General features: G+C 48.9%; 1 protein-coding gene across 4 annotated transcripts in view; it reads left to right on the top strand.

Annotated features, from left to right (window-relative positions):
* Positions 1-15,068, top strand: part of PPP6R2 (protein phosphatase 6 regulatory subunit 2) — a 106,164-nt gene continuing 91,096 nt past the window's right edge. For 2 of the 4 annotated variants that reach the window (XM_086611156.1, XM_086611159.1), the window contains exon 1: positions 1-69. The gene's annotated coding sequence lies outside the window, so the exon portion shown is untranslated. Of the gene's footprint in view, positions 70-363; positions 384-1,446; positions 1,468-15,068 lie in introns of those variants that run through there. The other 2 variants (XM_086611158.1, XM_086611157.1) reach the window with 2 other exon arrangements.

Raw genomic sequence — 15,068 nt, 5'->3', positions numbered from 1 at the left:
CCTTCGTAGCCAGGCAGCTCGCCAGCGGCCTCGCCGGGGGGCTAGAGGGCAGGCCCGGACCCCCAGCAGGTGAGACCCGCGGGCGGGCCCGCCGCCCGCGCTGCCGAGCTGTCACCGCTTCCCCGCGCTCCCGTTGCCACCTGCCGCCGCGCCGGGACTCGGGACCCGCCGGGTCGCGGGCTGCGCCCCACCGCCGGCCGCTTCCGCCTTCCTGCGCCGGGGCCGGGGCGCTGGGCCCGGCGGGCCGCGGGGGCGGTGCGCGGCCTGCCGCCCCGCCGCCTTCGCCCGCCGCCGCCGCCTCCGCCTCGGCCTCCGCGACACCCCCTCCCCACCCCCGGGCCGCCGGGAGGAGTTTGTTACCGGGCCGCGTCCGGCTGCTCCCGGTTTGTTTTTCGCTGTCGTTGGGGTTTTAGTGATCCCGGAGCCGCGCGGGTCCGCTCGGAGCGCCGGGGTCCGCTTTTCGGGCCGTGCTGGGGTCCCGCCGGGTCGTTTCAAGCGAGATCTGCGTTAAATCGGACTTTGTGTGCGCGTCAGGGTTTGCTTTTTCAGATTTTTGGTGTTTTTTTGGGGGGGGGGAGGGGGGCTCAGCCCGGTGGGGATGGGGAAGGGGGACGCGGGGATCCCGGTGTTGGTGACTCGTGCCTGGCCGGTGGTTAATCGCTGAGGGTTTCAGGAGGGAGGTGGCGGCAAGGTCAGAGGCGGGGGTCGGGCTGCGGGGCCCCGCCGGCGTCGGGTGCGCGGTGTGTGAATGCAAACATCCCGGTGCCGGTGGTCTTGACGGGCAGGAACCGGGGTGGGAGTGGGAGCCACCGGCGGAGTCGTTACGACATGTCATCTCGCAGAAAGACGGCCTCTGGGCGAGCCGAGCGAGGGCTCCCTGCCTAATTCGAGGGCCTTGTTTTGCACTGGCTAAAAAAAGCCAAAACAACGAACTAGGAAGTGAAAAAGAGAAACTGAGGGAACTTGAAGGGACCTGAGGTGTTTTTCAGATCTCGGTCTCTCACTTAAAAAAATGACGTTTTACAAACTGAAGCTTGTTTTCGTAATGTACTTTATTTTCTCTCTCAGGAAATAAATCCAGGTTCTGATTCCAGTCCTGTGCAGAGCTACACACGTTTGAATCCGAGCATGTAATCCCTGGCCAGCAGGTTTTTGTTATAAAGCACCGTTTTAAGAACGATGAGAGAATAAACATTTATGATTTCTCTTATTGCTCTGACACTTAAAGGCAAACGGTCTGCCAGAATACTTTAGTGGTAAAAAAAAAAATCTGGTGGATGGTAGTATAGCAACTTCCATAGCAACCAGTGGTGATCTCATGGTAAGCAAAGTTAAATTTTGGAATGTGCAGTAGGAACATGCAGTGATCTGTACTGGTTGGAGCGATAGCACTAAACGTTTGCTCCGGAGAAGGTGACCGAGGACTGGATGTAGAACAAAACAGTGCTACAACAATAGAAATTGAAGGTTTGCTTTGTTTTTTGTGTCTTTGATATTTCGGGTGACTCCTGTACTTTGTATTACGTTGTGAATTTGGGGACCCAGGGCAACGTCCTGTCTAGAAATTGTGGAAAATCTGTGGCGCTGGAGCAGCTTTCTGGGAAGAGCTTGGCCTGTAGCAGAACGGTGTATCAGACAGGTGGTGCAGAAAACGGCGTTGAGGTTTTGGCAGGTTCCTGCAAACCTCAGACTGTTAGAGAGCGACTGATGGCGAGCGTTTGTGCTGGGGAGGGCAGGGAGCACCAGAGCATCCTCCTCCTCCTGACCCTGGTGTCCGATGAAGGCTTGGTTGTGTCATAGGAGGGACAGGTTGGATTTCTGAGTTCCTAGTTCAGAAATTTGAGACTGTCAAAAGTGAGTAACAGGGAGAAAACTATCTTTAAGAGTTTATGTTTTGGGATTTTTTTTCCTAGTAAGCCTGTATCCCCAGTCTGTGGGCTCAGGTTATTTTTAGAGAACTCTGGCTGCAGTTATTATGCGCATGGCCTGTTTTGGGGTGCTTCCCTGGGGGAAAGGCTGAAGCCCCTGCAGCCCCCCTGCTGCAGAGGGGTGCGCTGGAGCTGTTTGGGGCCAACAGCACCTCCCAACCGCAACTCACGATTTGCTGGTCGGACTGGGAGTCAACTGGAGTGAATTAAATTCCCACTTTTTAGGAATCATTAGTTCGACGTGTCCCCCTCTTTGGTAGGGATATATCCTGGGTGTAGCTGATGGAGTTTTTTCCGAGCTCTGGGGAAGGAGCGCTGCGTTTGTGTTCTCCCCTGGGGTTTACCAGCTATCAAAGGTGTCAAAGGGAAACCAAAACTGTTTTCTTCGCCGAGATGCAGCCGGGAACTAGTGGTACGGAAGGATTCCAGCACAGGCAGGTGTTATGTTTGAGGAGAGCTCAGGGCAGGGGGAGAGGATGAGCTTTCTTGCTCTGTGTGTCTGATGATAAGGTGTGCAGAGGTGCAGGTGGAAAAGCTGGAGGTGATACGTTGGGAAAATGACTTCACTACATCATCAAGGAGCGCGTTTTGGTAACGCGGTGGCTCGGAGTCTGGAGTGTTAGTGCCCGAAGGGCAATAGCTGGAGCCGTGTAATAGGCTCAGCCGTAAAAATGGGCAAACTGGAATGCCAAGAAATAGAAGAGTAGCTTGTTATAGTGAATGTTTCTGAAACAATAGTAGAATGACAGGAATAACTGGGAAACTCGGGTGTAAGCAGCCCCGGGAAAACAGATGAGGTCAGTGAGCGGGGAGCGAAGCGGGAGGTGAGTGGTTGACGGAACTTTTACAAACTTCATAGGGAGGAGTGTTTGTGGGAGGTCGTCGTGTTTTGCTGGGTGTAAAATTTTTGGAAACCTAATTGAGGAGAGCCGAGTTAACAGGCTGTGTTAATGACTGGTGTCAGCACTCCGTCGGAGCAGCCGTACGGAGCCACGGCTCGGAGCAGCAGCCTTTTGCTCGCAGCCCTGTTTGTAGGGTAACACGGTTCTGGTCTGAATTACGTTTGATGGGCTGGGGAGTCGGTTTGGCTGTTGGTTGCCCCCTTTTCACGGAAAATCTACAGATGTCAGTGGGTTTGTGTAAGGATCAGGGAAAGAATGTGGCCTCTGCGTGACCAATAGTAGCAACAAAGGAACCTGAGTGTCTTCTTTGATTCAATATTATTAGAAGCAAAAGTATGTTTTTTCTGCCCGCTGCTGTGTTTCCAGGGCTCTCGTTTCTTTAATTGCGCTTTTCTCTCTCCCTCTCCGTGTCTGTGTTCTTCCCACCGTCTTTCCCTCCCCGTGATGGGCTTCTCTGCTCCTTGTTTTGGCCTGCTAAAGCAGTCAGCAGCGCAATAACCAATATTGACATTATTATTACGTGCCTTGGCTATTTTTACCTGCGTGTTAGCTCTGCTGTGGGGTGAAACTCGGGCAAATAAATATTAGTTATCTCAGGAAATGAAGCTTTCGTGGCCAAGGTTAAAAATCTTGCACTAAAAAAGCTCGGATTCGTGTGGAATTTGAACGCCACACACGTGGCATACGTGGTGTTCGGATCAGGCCTGCGAACGGGGAGTTTGGCAGCGCCGGCTGAATTAACAGGGATGTTCTCTCCCGTTTTGCTTATTGGTGCCATGGAGTCCTCGACAGCTGGGGCAGTGCAAGTGGCTGCAGTGGGAGGGACCTCAAAGACCATCCAGTTCCACCCCCCCTGCCATGGGCAGGGACACCCTCCACCACTCCAGGTTGCCCAAAGCCCCATCCAACCTGGCCTTGAACACTGCCAGGGATGGGGCAGCCACAGCTTCTCTGGGCAACCTGTGCCAGTGCCTCACCACTCTCAGAGGGAAGAATTTCGTCCTTAGATCCAATCTAAATCTCCCCTCTTCCATTTTAAATCCATTGCCCCTTGTCAGTGGGGGGCCGAGGTTGCTTCGGACTGGGCACCGCATGGCCCTGAGCTTGGAAAGGAGGTTGTTGGCCAAACCAGGCTGAGCGAGCGGAGGAGAGCGTAACATCGGAAGGAAGGAGTTAAAATGTTCGCCTGAGCATGGAAGCTCTGCAGCTGTTGAGCTGGGACTGCTCTTCATTTTCCCCCCTTGGTTTCTACTTGTGTCTACCTGTTCTCTTGCTCTGTGCAGGGCCAGCGAGCTGCTGGGGCTGTGCCTGCAGCGTGGCACAGGGGCGCAGCCTGGCACAGGGGCAGCGGTGCCTCTGGGTGCCTCTGCGTTGCAAATTCCGAGTTTCTTACCGTTGTGTCGGTGTCGTGTGCTTGAGGACACAATCTTCTCTGGGCAGTGGGGGAACTGGAAGGCGTGAGGAATAACGTTGTGGTTGACTGGCAAAGTGTGAGGAGTTGCTCGAGCCAAACAGCAGAGCTCGGAACTATTTCCTTACCTGGGCAAAATAAGGAACTTTCACCAGCTTTTGTTTCGGCAGGTGGCATGGTAGGCAACCTGCATGGTTTGCAAAGAGAACTTCCCAAATATATTGGTGACTGGAATGCAAGGTTTGTGTTCGGTTGGCAAATGTCTCTGCTGGTCTTTCCAGAACGCCTGAGCTAGTTGTCTTTTTTTTTTTATATATATAATTTTATTTCAGTTCCGCAGTTTGCTGCTCTTCAGAGCATTGTGGCCTGCAGTGACGCTGATAACTGTCAAGTCACTTTGATTCTGACCTTGTTTGGCAGAATTAGGAGCAATAGCAGCAAAACAGAGACTGGCCCTGTTACTGGGAGAAAGACAAAAAAGCGCGAAGGCTGCAGTCGTGGAGATGGTCTGTCTTGCTGCCACCGACAAGAAGGAAGAAGGAAATAGAACAGGAGATATTTCAGTTTCGGTTTTGCCTTTGGTTCTTCTACAGTAGCCTTGATCGTGTTAGCTGGGAAAACGCAGGATGGGTATGCCTTGACATTTTGTGATGAGAGACTTTCTGCGTAGCAGTTCCTTCTCATTTCTCATAAACTTGCAAAACCTATGGATTGTTTCAGCTCCTTACTTTCATGTGCAGCGGGGTGGGATGAGAACAGTTGTGTTTCTTTAGCTGTTTACTTTCCTTTTTCTTCCTCTGGTATGCCATTTAGCATCATTCTTTTCTAATAACGTGGATTTTTTAATTTTTTTTTTTTTTAGAAGACTAATTGAGACTGTAAGCTAACAGGTTGAAAACTGTATCCCGTCTCCCCGAGCCAGAGGACGGAGGGCGCAGTTCCACAGCGACATCAGCGGGCCCGAGGCCAGGCTGCCATGTGTTGGCATTAATGTTTGTGCAAGCGCGTGGCGTGCCACCGCGGAGCGCCCAGCCGGCCCGGCGCTCGCCCTGCTCCGAGGAAGCAGTTTTCGGCTGGATCAGCTCCCTCAACCAGCTCGGTGTGCGGTTGCGTAAACAGTGCTGACATGAGGGAGGATGCAGGAACGTGTGACCCAGGAAGGAGAGGAGTAAAAAGAGCAAGTCTCTGGCCGGGGGGATTTAAATGGGGTGTGGTGCCATTTAACTCATACAGGTTGGCAGTGCAACGTGTTCCCAGTTTGTCCCGCCGCGTTGGTGCGGTCCCGTGCTTACAGGGAGCCAGGCTGACAAAAGACTGCTCCCCCCTTCCCCTGTTCATTTTCTGCTGGTTTATTTTACTCAATAACCACGGTAGGAACAGATGAGCACCGCTGCTGGGGTGTTTGCTGGGCAGTTTAAACGGGAAGGGGTTGGGAATGGTGGGGCTGCAGCAGCGTTAACCAACGCCGTGATTCCGTGCTAGCTTAAACCAAAGCCCAGGGAGTAGAACATCCAGGTCATCCTCAGAGCCCCAGAACCTCAGCTCCTGAGCCACAGCACCTAATTAATGGTCAGCAGATGCTCAGTCAGCAAAATTTAACAAATTAGTCTATTTAACAAATCAGAAAATACTAAACGATGGATTTCAACCTAGTTCTATTGCAAGTTATCCTTTTTTTTTTTAATATGGACGATTGGTTTTCTTAGTGCTCAGTTTTTTACTACTTCTGTGTTCTCCCAGTCCTTTACTATATTACTTTTTAACATTACGTTGTCCATGGTAATCCTAAATTTTCTTTTATCTTTTTTGCTTTCTTCCATGACTTTCTAAGCCTTTTTTTTCCCCCCCCTAAGATTGTGTTTCAGACTCTGCCTTCCCTTTCAAAGGGCTGGAGACCTCTCACCAAAGTTCACACCTACCTCTAGGATGTAAATGCCTACTTCTGAGGTAACCATTTAGGGTTCCTGTTTTAGTCAATGGAGAGAAACATGCTAATTTTCTTTTGATGCAGCAGTCTAAAATAGAGCTGAGTTTTGCTGTAGAAGCGCTCGCTCGTTTCTGTCCTGCTGCAAAGGGAGTCTGGGTGACTAATCCAGATTAGTCATCTGTAGTCTAAACATCTACACGTGAGGTGAGACAGATGCTGTTGCAGAAGACTGGACTCTGTAGGCAGAGGTTCTGGTGGGGACCTCCTCGTCTCGCCCATGGTGGACTGTGAGGCGAAGGAGGCACTGGATGTGTTTCGCAGCGTGCTATGCCCTTAGCTCTGCTTGATGAGTCTTCCTCTTCCAGAGCTGACTGGTAGTTCGAGGTTGAAAGCAGTGCCTATAGATGATTCCGAATCATATCGTTATCTATTGAAGACCAATGCAATAAAACAAACTTAATTTTTTTGTCGTATACATGACCAGCACCGTTGGTTTTCCAGATTGAGATGTACAGAGACTAGCCTGAGGAGTGGCCACGCGTTGGGATCGTCTGCCCAGCTTGGGTCATAACTAAGCAACAAGCTCCATGGTGCAGAAGACAGAATTTGTTCATGTTTCTTCAGTGCGTAGCGTGAAGGCGACCCTAGGTGGACAAGTTCATCATTGTTTTAGTACATGTCAATACTGAGTTTTTCCTTTGTGCTTTCTCTAAAGACTGTTTAATTATGACCGGTCCCAAGGACTGCTACGTGTGTCTGAGTTTTGTGAAGACTCGAGGGTGAAGTAGGAGAGTAGTTTACAAAAATACGAAGAGGCTTGAGGATGCCAAATTTTGCAGAAAGGCGCGTAATGTTTTAGGGATGCAGTGCCAGGAATAAATCCATACTGGATTTCATTGATGTTACACTGTACCCACTGTTTCCTCTTACGAAATAGGCAGCTGGTTTCATTACTTCTGTTTTTCCTGCTACTTCTGTCATCGTTGCTCCTAGCTAACTGTGCTCCTTATAAAATAACTGCTACAAGTAGTTAGTGTTAATATCCATAGTGCTTTCAGAGTGGCAGCTTTCATCCTTGGATGAATCTTCCTTTCCTTGCTGTGAAACAGCAACACTGGTAAAGAATGCTGTGTCTTGCAGAGAGAGACCTCACCACTTGGCTTCATTTTTCATGAGCAAAATCTTTTACTCAATCGGAGTGAACTTGTAAGTGCTGATTTTTGAAATGCCTGGAAGAAAATGCGGGAATGAAGTGGTGCAGTTCCCAAGAACAAAACTAATTTTTAATCTCAGAAGAGAACAGCAAGTAAAAATATTTGGTATATACTTGGGGTTTAGATATATGCTTGAGTTTTTCCAGGGAGCTGTGAAGGGAAGCTGAATCCCCTGGTAGTCACAGTCGATGTTTGCCGTGTCAGGGAAATATTGTTGCGTAATCGGAGTTTGTTGTTGGAGCTGGTGGACTGTGCCCCGGTCATGAGTATATTATTTTGGGAAAAGCAGGAACTTTACCAAGTCACTAACAACCAAACAGCAGAGTGTTTGGAGAAACAGGAGCATCTCAAAGGCCCTTGATGAAAAGAAAGTCTTCCGTTGCCCAACATGTTTAAGTTTTGATGGACGAGAGGCAATTCTCGCTGGAAGGAAACCGCTGCAGTTTGTGTGTGTTGGCCAGTTTGAACCCCGGCTGCCTGATGGGGAAGAGGTGTGGGAAGACCAGGCAGCGCTGATGGAAGGTCTGTGAAGTAATATGCCAAAATGACATGGAAAGGATAATTATTGGAATGGATGCTGTTCCTGAAAATGGCAAAATGTTGTGCTTGTTAGCGTTAGAGATGATTCTGAGGTATGTGATCACAGAAAATAGTAGGGCAGAAAAGATAAAAACGGCGTTGGGTAATCTGCTATATTATACAAACGCAAGGGGAAGTCCGATGGTATGTGTGGAATGCTAAATGTGCTTCTTGTTCACAGTTTTTGGCGTGTATGTAACTTGCCAAGCTTGATACCAGCACTATCGATGAGGGCAAGAGTTTGTGTGAGTGTTGTACCGGTCTGAAGAAGAGGGGAGAACTCTGGTTTGTGCGTAGTGCTGAACACCACCTTACTGCACTGGGAGCTGTACTGGTGGAACTCAGACGAGCCCCTCTTGCTGCATTTTTTCTCTGGTTCTTCAGCACATCATCATCCTGTAGCCCCATACTGGTTTTTCTGTACCTGGTTCCGAGAAAGCGGGTGGTACTTGCTTTCAGGGATGGAATGCCACAAGCTTCTTCTCTCTGATGTTTCTTAACTGAAACTGGGAGTGCTTCCCTTTCCCTTCCCACTTCTTTGCTCTGACTCGGGCTGTTACAGGCAACAGCAAAGCGAGATGTAGCTGAGGCTCCTGAGGTTGTGTTTGTGCTGAGTGGCTGAACGCGGCACAGGGAGATCTGTGGAGCTGGAAGGGGTCCCGTTACCTCCAGCACCTCCAGCTCGGTGCCTTCTCTTTTTTCGAAACGTGAGCTGGTGTCTCTGTACAGCATTGTGCTGCACACGTAGATGGACCAGCTTGCTAGACTGGGAGCGGCATCTCTTACTACGGTGCTTTATCGTGCTGTTCAGATAGAGAAGCAGCAAGAGCGTTGTTTAAAACGTTACTATGGCTTTTTCCAGCTGAGGAGAAAACCCACACCTTACCTCCAGAATTTCACAGAATCCCAGAATGTCAGGGATTGGAAGGGACCTCAAAGGATCATCTGGTCCAGTCCCCCTGCCTGAGCAGGACCACCTAGATCAGATCCCACCAGAACGCGTCCCCGCGGGTTTGGAACATCTCCAGAGAAGGAGACTCCACAACCTCCCTGGGCAGCCTGTTCCAGTGCTCTGTTCCCCTTACTGGGAAGAAGTTCTTCCTCATGTTTAAGCAGAACCTCCTATGTTCCAGCTTAGTAGAATTTGTAGAAACCAAAAGGAACTCTGATCTTTACAGAAGACTATCAATCCTTTCTGTTCTTCCTAGTGAAGTCAGGTTTTAAATTAACTGGAAGATGTTCCACTCAAGCCGAGTTGCTTGTGGGGCCCATTTTGGTGCTGGGTGCTCGCGGTGCTGGAGAGAACGTGCGTCCTTTGAACAACGGGGCAAACATTCCTGTTGCTTACAGTGTGCTTTGCTTGGAACTGGATTTCTGACTTGGGAATTGCTCTTCAAGTAGACTTTGAGAGTTATATAGAATCACAGAATGGTTTGGGCTGGAAGGGACCTCAAAGATCATCTAGTTCCAACCCCCCTGCCATGGGCAGGGACACCCTCCACTACACCAGGTTGCCCAAAGCCCCATCCAGCCTGGCCCCGTTAACGTCTTACGATGACTCTGTGTAACTGAGTGTTTAGTTGCAACACTGAGCAAGTGTGAATGCAGAGTTTTACGATAGTCAGAGAGGATCACCGAGGTGATACTCTATTCCTGTAGCTATCAAAATCTGCATTTTCTGAGGTATTTATAGAGATCAAGAATATTTACTGATGATCTTTTGTGCGAGGTTGATGCCACTTTATTTTTCCCAAAGTTTACACGATCCTTAGAATTCTTTATTAAACTTAGGAAAATAAATGCCATCCTTTTCAGTAATTTGAAGTCTTCACCTTTTCTGTTACAGATCCTGTGCTTTTGGTTATGCTTAAGGCCATTTAGTTACGATGGGAATGACGACTTGGAATTTGTGCTTAAAGCCGTAGTTTGACGTGCCCGGAAGCTGGCACTGCTGCTGCAAAGCTGTCCCCTTCTTGCTGCTCGTGCCCGTTCTTCGGCCCTTCTCTCCTCTCCCTCCGTGCACGAGTGTTTGTGCAGCTGTCCTGTGAACCAGTTTGGGGGAGTGATCCGGGTGAAACTTTTTTCTGCTAATACTGCGTGGAAAAGGAAAATAATTTTTATTTTTCAGCAGTACAGGTTTAAATACTTGGCAGACTGTAGCCTGGAATCATGAGCGTGTAGTTGTGGTTTGTGATTTGAAGGGCGACCTGAGCTTTCGAGTTTATTTATCAAGGTAAAGCCCATTGAACTCCAAAGGGTGGGCCCGAGATTTCCAAATTGTTTTCTTTCCAAGATGTTTCATGAGGAGTGAAGCTTAGCCTGTAAATGTAGTTTAAGTGGTGCCATGCAGGGAAAACAGGCTCGTGGTCCTTTGTCAGGTACAGGATTCTTCTTCTGAAGTGTCATAATATTTATTTTAGCTCCAGAACTGGGTAAACTTTTTGTGGCCTGTGTCTGTGTGATGCTCTGAAAGATGAAGGAGATGAAAACGCGTGTGTTTTTTCATGTCCTGGTTTAAGGCACCGGTGTGGTGGTTGTGACGGAGCGACGTCGTGCCTCGCTTCATCCAGCTTGGCTGGAAGAGCAGCGACGTCAGAATGTTCTGGTGAAAACTGCAGCGTGCAAAAAACGTAGATAGAGACACAGATGAAGCTTTGAACTTGTCTACAGGACCATTAAATGAGTGCAAGCAGGTATTTTTCTTGCTCGTTTCTTTATCGTACTGATAAAATAGGTGTATCTGAAACATACCACTCTTGATCTTCTCGTAAAGCGCCACAGGAGATGTTGGTCTGCAAATGTTGCTGCTTCTTTCTCTAACAGTCTGAGTGACGCGATGTTTCTCGTGTAACTTTGGCTTATTCTGTGCGTGCAGCAAAAAAAGAAAGTACGTGGGGTCTGGACATCAGTGTGGTCAATGTCTTTGACAAACTGGATTTCACGAAAAATGCTGTTTGTGTGCCCCAGTAAATATCAGCGTCTCACTTTTGAGATAATAATCTAATTAATAGTAATTATTCCTGAAGGGTTCAACTGTGATGATCCAGGAAAAATTGAATTTGTTGCTTAAACAACACGTAGTAAACAGTCTCAGTGGCATCCAAGTCTCGTTACCAATGTGAGCAGTGCAGACGCAGGGCTGGTGGAGCTTGAGTCCTGCAAGAGATGTAAATCCACACAGAAAAACCCCCCTGGTTTTGTTTTGCTTGTTTAACAGTGATAGTGTGGTAGCTTTTTAATATTCAAATCACGTTGCAAATCTTACACTTCCAGGTTGATCTTTAAAGCAAAGCACAGAAATCCCCCGGGGTTCCTCGTAGGTGCTGCCGCGGGGGGAGACGGGCTCTGGAGCTACGTAAGCAGAGAATATTTGACTATTAATCTTCTTAAATGACTAGTGATGGAGTGAAATACGGGTTAAAAACCGAGCTAACTGTGCCCTTACAGGTGATGGGAAGCTGGTAGGCTCTAGAGTTCTTTGGAGTGTGTTTAGCTCCATATGCTTTTGACTGACCTAGAAAAAAAGACCTTTTCTTTTTTTTTTTTTGGTGCAATTCTGTTCACAGTGCGGTTGGTATATTTTTCTGGCTGGCTTTTGCCTGCGTTTTTTGAAGCAGTGCAGCTTCTTCAGCGTCTGGGTGTGTTGAATTTAATTAAAAATGTAACATTTAAATAAAGAAGCTGTGCAAATTTTGTCCTTCGCACGGGGTAGGGCGTCAGAAGGCTGTTTAACGAGATACTAGATGAGGATAAGGTTGATCATAAAAACGAAGTACTTCTTGATATCATCTCTTTATTAGGGAACTTCAGAAGCCTAGAATAATTAGAAGTAGCTCTTAATTTTGTGTGCATATTTGTACAACAGACAGGCCCTCATCATTTTTTTTGCCTGCAGCAGTTTTTTATTAAAAGAAAAAAAAACAAAACCAACCCAACTCCTTACTGTGCTGGTACACCAGACCCTGTCCTGCAGCGCTTGGGATTCACCATTTGTGTCCAAGGAATGTAAACGTACATTTCTTTTCCATTTGTCAGTTAAATGGTAAGAAAAACTGAAGAAATTCTTATTGCTGGCTCAGAAGAGGAAAACAAACGTAGGCTCTTGGCTAACTGATGAAATACTATTTTGGGTAAGAATAAATTCTGTCTGAGAATTATGAGTGTATCAAAGTGTTTTCAGATCAACAGCTCAGGGTGAGGAATCTCTCGGGAAGCTGGAACACGTCTTCAGTGCTATGGTAACATTTGAGGATTAACAGAGTCCTCTGCTCAGGGTTTTTGTCTTTTTGCGGCGTGTTTGCTGTGGCCACGGGGTGCCCCGGGTGCCTCTTGCAGCAGAGGTGCCCTCAGAGGTCCTGCACCGTTCCTGAAGGGCGGGTTTGGGATGGAGGTTCTCCCCTCCTGTTCTCCCAGGCTGTTGGGGCGTAGAGTCACAAGGCAGGCCCTGAGCAACGTGGCAGAAGAACGCCGTGCCGGAACGCTGCAAAGGAAAGGTTGGGAGAAGGAGCTGCAGAGCTGGTACCGCGGCAAGAGGAGCAGTGCGAGGTGAGAGCTGGCTGGTGCTGCGGGTGGGTTTTGGCACCGCCGCGTACGGCACAGGTCTCCCCACGCTGGGAAGGGGAACTGTGGCTGAGCCAGTGCTGGGCTTGGTAGTACTGAAATATTAGAATTCAGATACTGAATCTTTCCTGAAAATGCCATTGATGAAGTCTCTCATGAGACCCCCCCGCCTCGCAGTGCTGTGTTCAGCTCTGGAGTCCCCAACACAAGAAGGACACGGGGCTGCTGGAGTGGGTCCAGAGGAGGCCATGGAGATGATCCAAGGGCTGGAGCACCTCTGCCATGGAGACAGACTGAGAGAGTTGGGGCTGTTCAGCCTGGAGAAGAGAAGGCTCCGGGGAGACCTTCCAGCACCTTCCAGTGCCTAATGGGGCTACAGGAAAGCTGGAGAGGGGCTTTGGACACGGGTGTGTAGTGACAGGACACGGGGCAATGGCTTTAAACTGGAAGAGGGGAGATTTCGATGGGATCTAAGGAAGAAATTCTTCCCTCTGAGGGTGGTGAGGCACTGGCACAGGTTGCCCAGAGAAGCTGTGGCTGCCCCATCCCTGGCAGTGTTCAAGGCCAGGCTGGATGGGGCTTTGGGCAACCTGGTGCAGTGGAGGGTGTCCCTGCCCATGGCAGAGGGGTTGGAACTGGATGATCTTTGAGGTCCCTCCCAACCCAAACCGTTCTATGATTAATAAAATTATGATAAACTAGGTCCGTTTGCTTTACTAAGACTGAAACATGGTGTAAGGTATGAGTTTTCACAGGTTTTAAGTGTTTAGGTTATCCGAGTACTGTGGCAATAGAGCCTACAGAGCTAGCTGAGTGCAATAGAGACGATTCATAATTTTGTTTGCGCGGCTGTAGGACAGAATAAAGACTGTAATTCATTTCTGTGTTTTGTGCTCTTGAGCCTTTGATGTGTACATGTGCAGTCAGAGTTTGGGAGAAATTGCTGAGATGGTGAGAGTGTAATGTCCAGTGGGATGCACGTGTAATGGGGCGTGTGCGGACAGTTGCTGGAACCATCCCTGCCTCTGAGGACTCCAGCCTGTCCTGCTTTGCCTTTTACCCAGAGTTTGTCAAAAGGAATCGGGCCAATGAGTGAGGGCTGGGAACAAAGAGAACAGTGGTGAATGAGAATGTATTTATGTAAAATTCTGATGTTCAATTAGTTGTTTTATTCACGTCCTGCAACTTCTAAAGGTGTCCTGAAACTGCAGTAATGACTCTATTTTTGTAGGTTTTGTAGAGAACCTTTCGTAGATAAAACCACAGAATGATTTGGGTTGGAAGGGACCTCAAAGACCATCCAGTTGCAGCCCCCCTGCCGTGGGCAGGGACACCCTCCACTACACCAGGTTGCCCAAAGCCCCATCCAGCCTGGCCTGGGACACTGCCAGGGATGGGGCAGCCACAGCTTCTCTGGGCAACCTGTGCCAGTGCCTCACCACCCTCAGAGGGAAGAATTTCTTCCTTAGATCCAATCTAAATCTCCCCTCTTCCAGTTTAAAGCCATTGCCCCTTAATTGATCATGCCTCTTGACTTTATTTGCACTGAACCTGTAGCTCGCTGTTTGGAGTGCGGATGGGCTCGGTTTGGGAGCAGAGGAGACTGGTCTGGTCTCCTTCAGGCTGCTGCATTTCGGACAGCTGCTCCGTTCACCTTAGTTTCTCAACTTACCGCAGCTGTCACTTGCAAAATTGCCTTCTCACACGTGAGGCCTGCTTCCGTTTGCTCTGTGAACTGTCATTTATCTCACGGACCCAAACCTTACTTTCTGTTTTTCTCATGGCTTTGTGCTTAGTCTTTCCTGGTAGTATTAAGCTACAGCTCCAGCACGGCACTAAGGTTGGAACAGATTTGCCTGAATGTTTGATCTTGGGAGATTAAGGCCCTGTATACCTGTAGAAGACAGATTTGTATCTTGATTGTGCTTTGGGCTTTATTGCTTGCAGCAGACTGTACTCCAAATAATGCCTGCCTGTGTTCCCTTGCTGGTGACAGCGTGTGGAGCACGGCCGGTAACGCGCCGCAGCGTCTGTTTCTGTAGTTGTCGTTGGGTTGGGGTGACACTCTGATGCCGGGGGAGGGACTGACGGAAAGCCTGCCAAGACTTGGCTTTCAAAGGGTGTCTGCAAGTAGGTTTCTGACGAGAAAAACGTTCTTTCAGGTAGGAGAGGCTCCTCTGTAATGAGGCTGAATTTCTGTTACCGCCAAAGACAGACACGATACCGGTTTGCGTTTGGAGCCGTGCGTATTAATGAAGTCTGAGTCCTACCAAATTACAGATTAGGCAGGCTAGAAAGGAGCTGAAGGTTGGTGAAGAGGCGTTCTGTATTTCCTGCCGTTGACTTTCAATTTGTGATTTGGCCTTCTCGTGCCTCCGTGGACAGCTGTTCGCAGAAGTATAGCTGGTAGGAGGGAGGTACGTGGCTGCCTGAAAGGGATTTATCTGTTCTCTGTATAGTGGTGGGATTCCACAGCTCCAGTGCTTATTAGATGTAGCCAGAAATCCCCAGTTGTGCTTTAATTTGTCTGGAGAACTGCAGACCTCT

The sequence above is a fragment of the Tauraco erythrolophus genome, chromosome 4, assembly GCF_009769465.1.
Source record: "Tauraco erythrolophus isolate bTauEry1 chromosome 4, bTauEry1.pri, whole genome shotgun sequence".
In the NCBI taxonomy this organism is placed as follows: Eukaryota; Metazoa; Chordata; class Aves; order Musophagiformes; family Musophagidae; genus Tauraco; species Tauraco erythrolophus.
The sequence above is the reverse complement of the archived record's forward strand: the minus strand, read 5'-3'. Positions and strand labels throughout refer to the sequence as shown.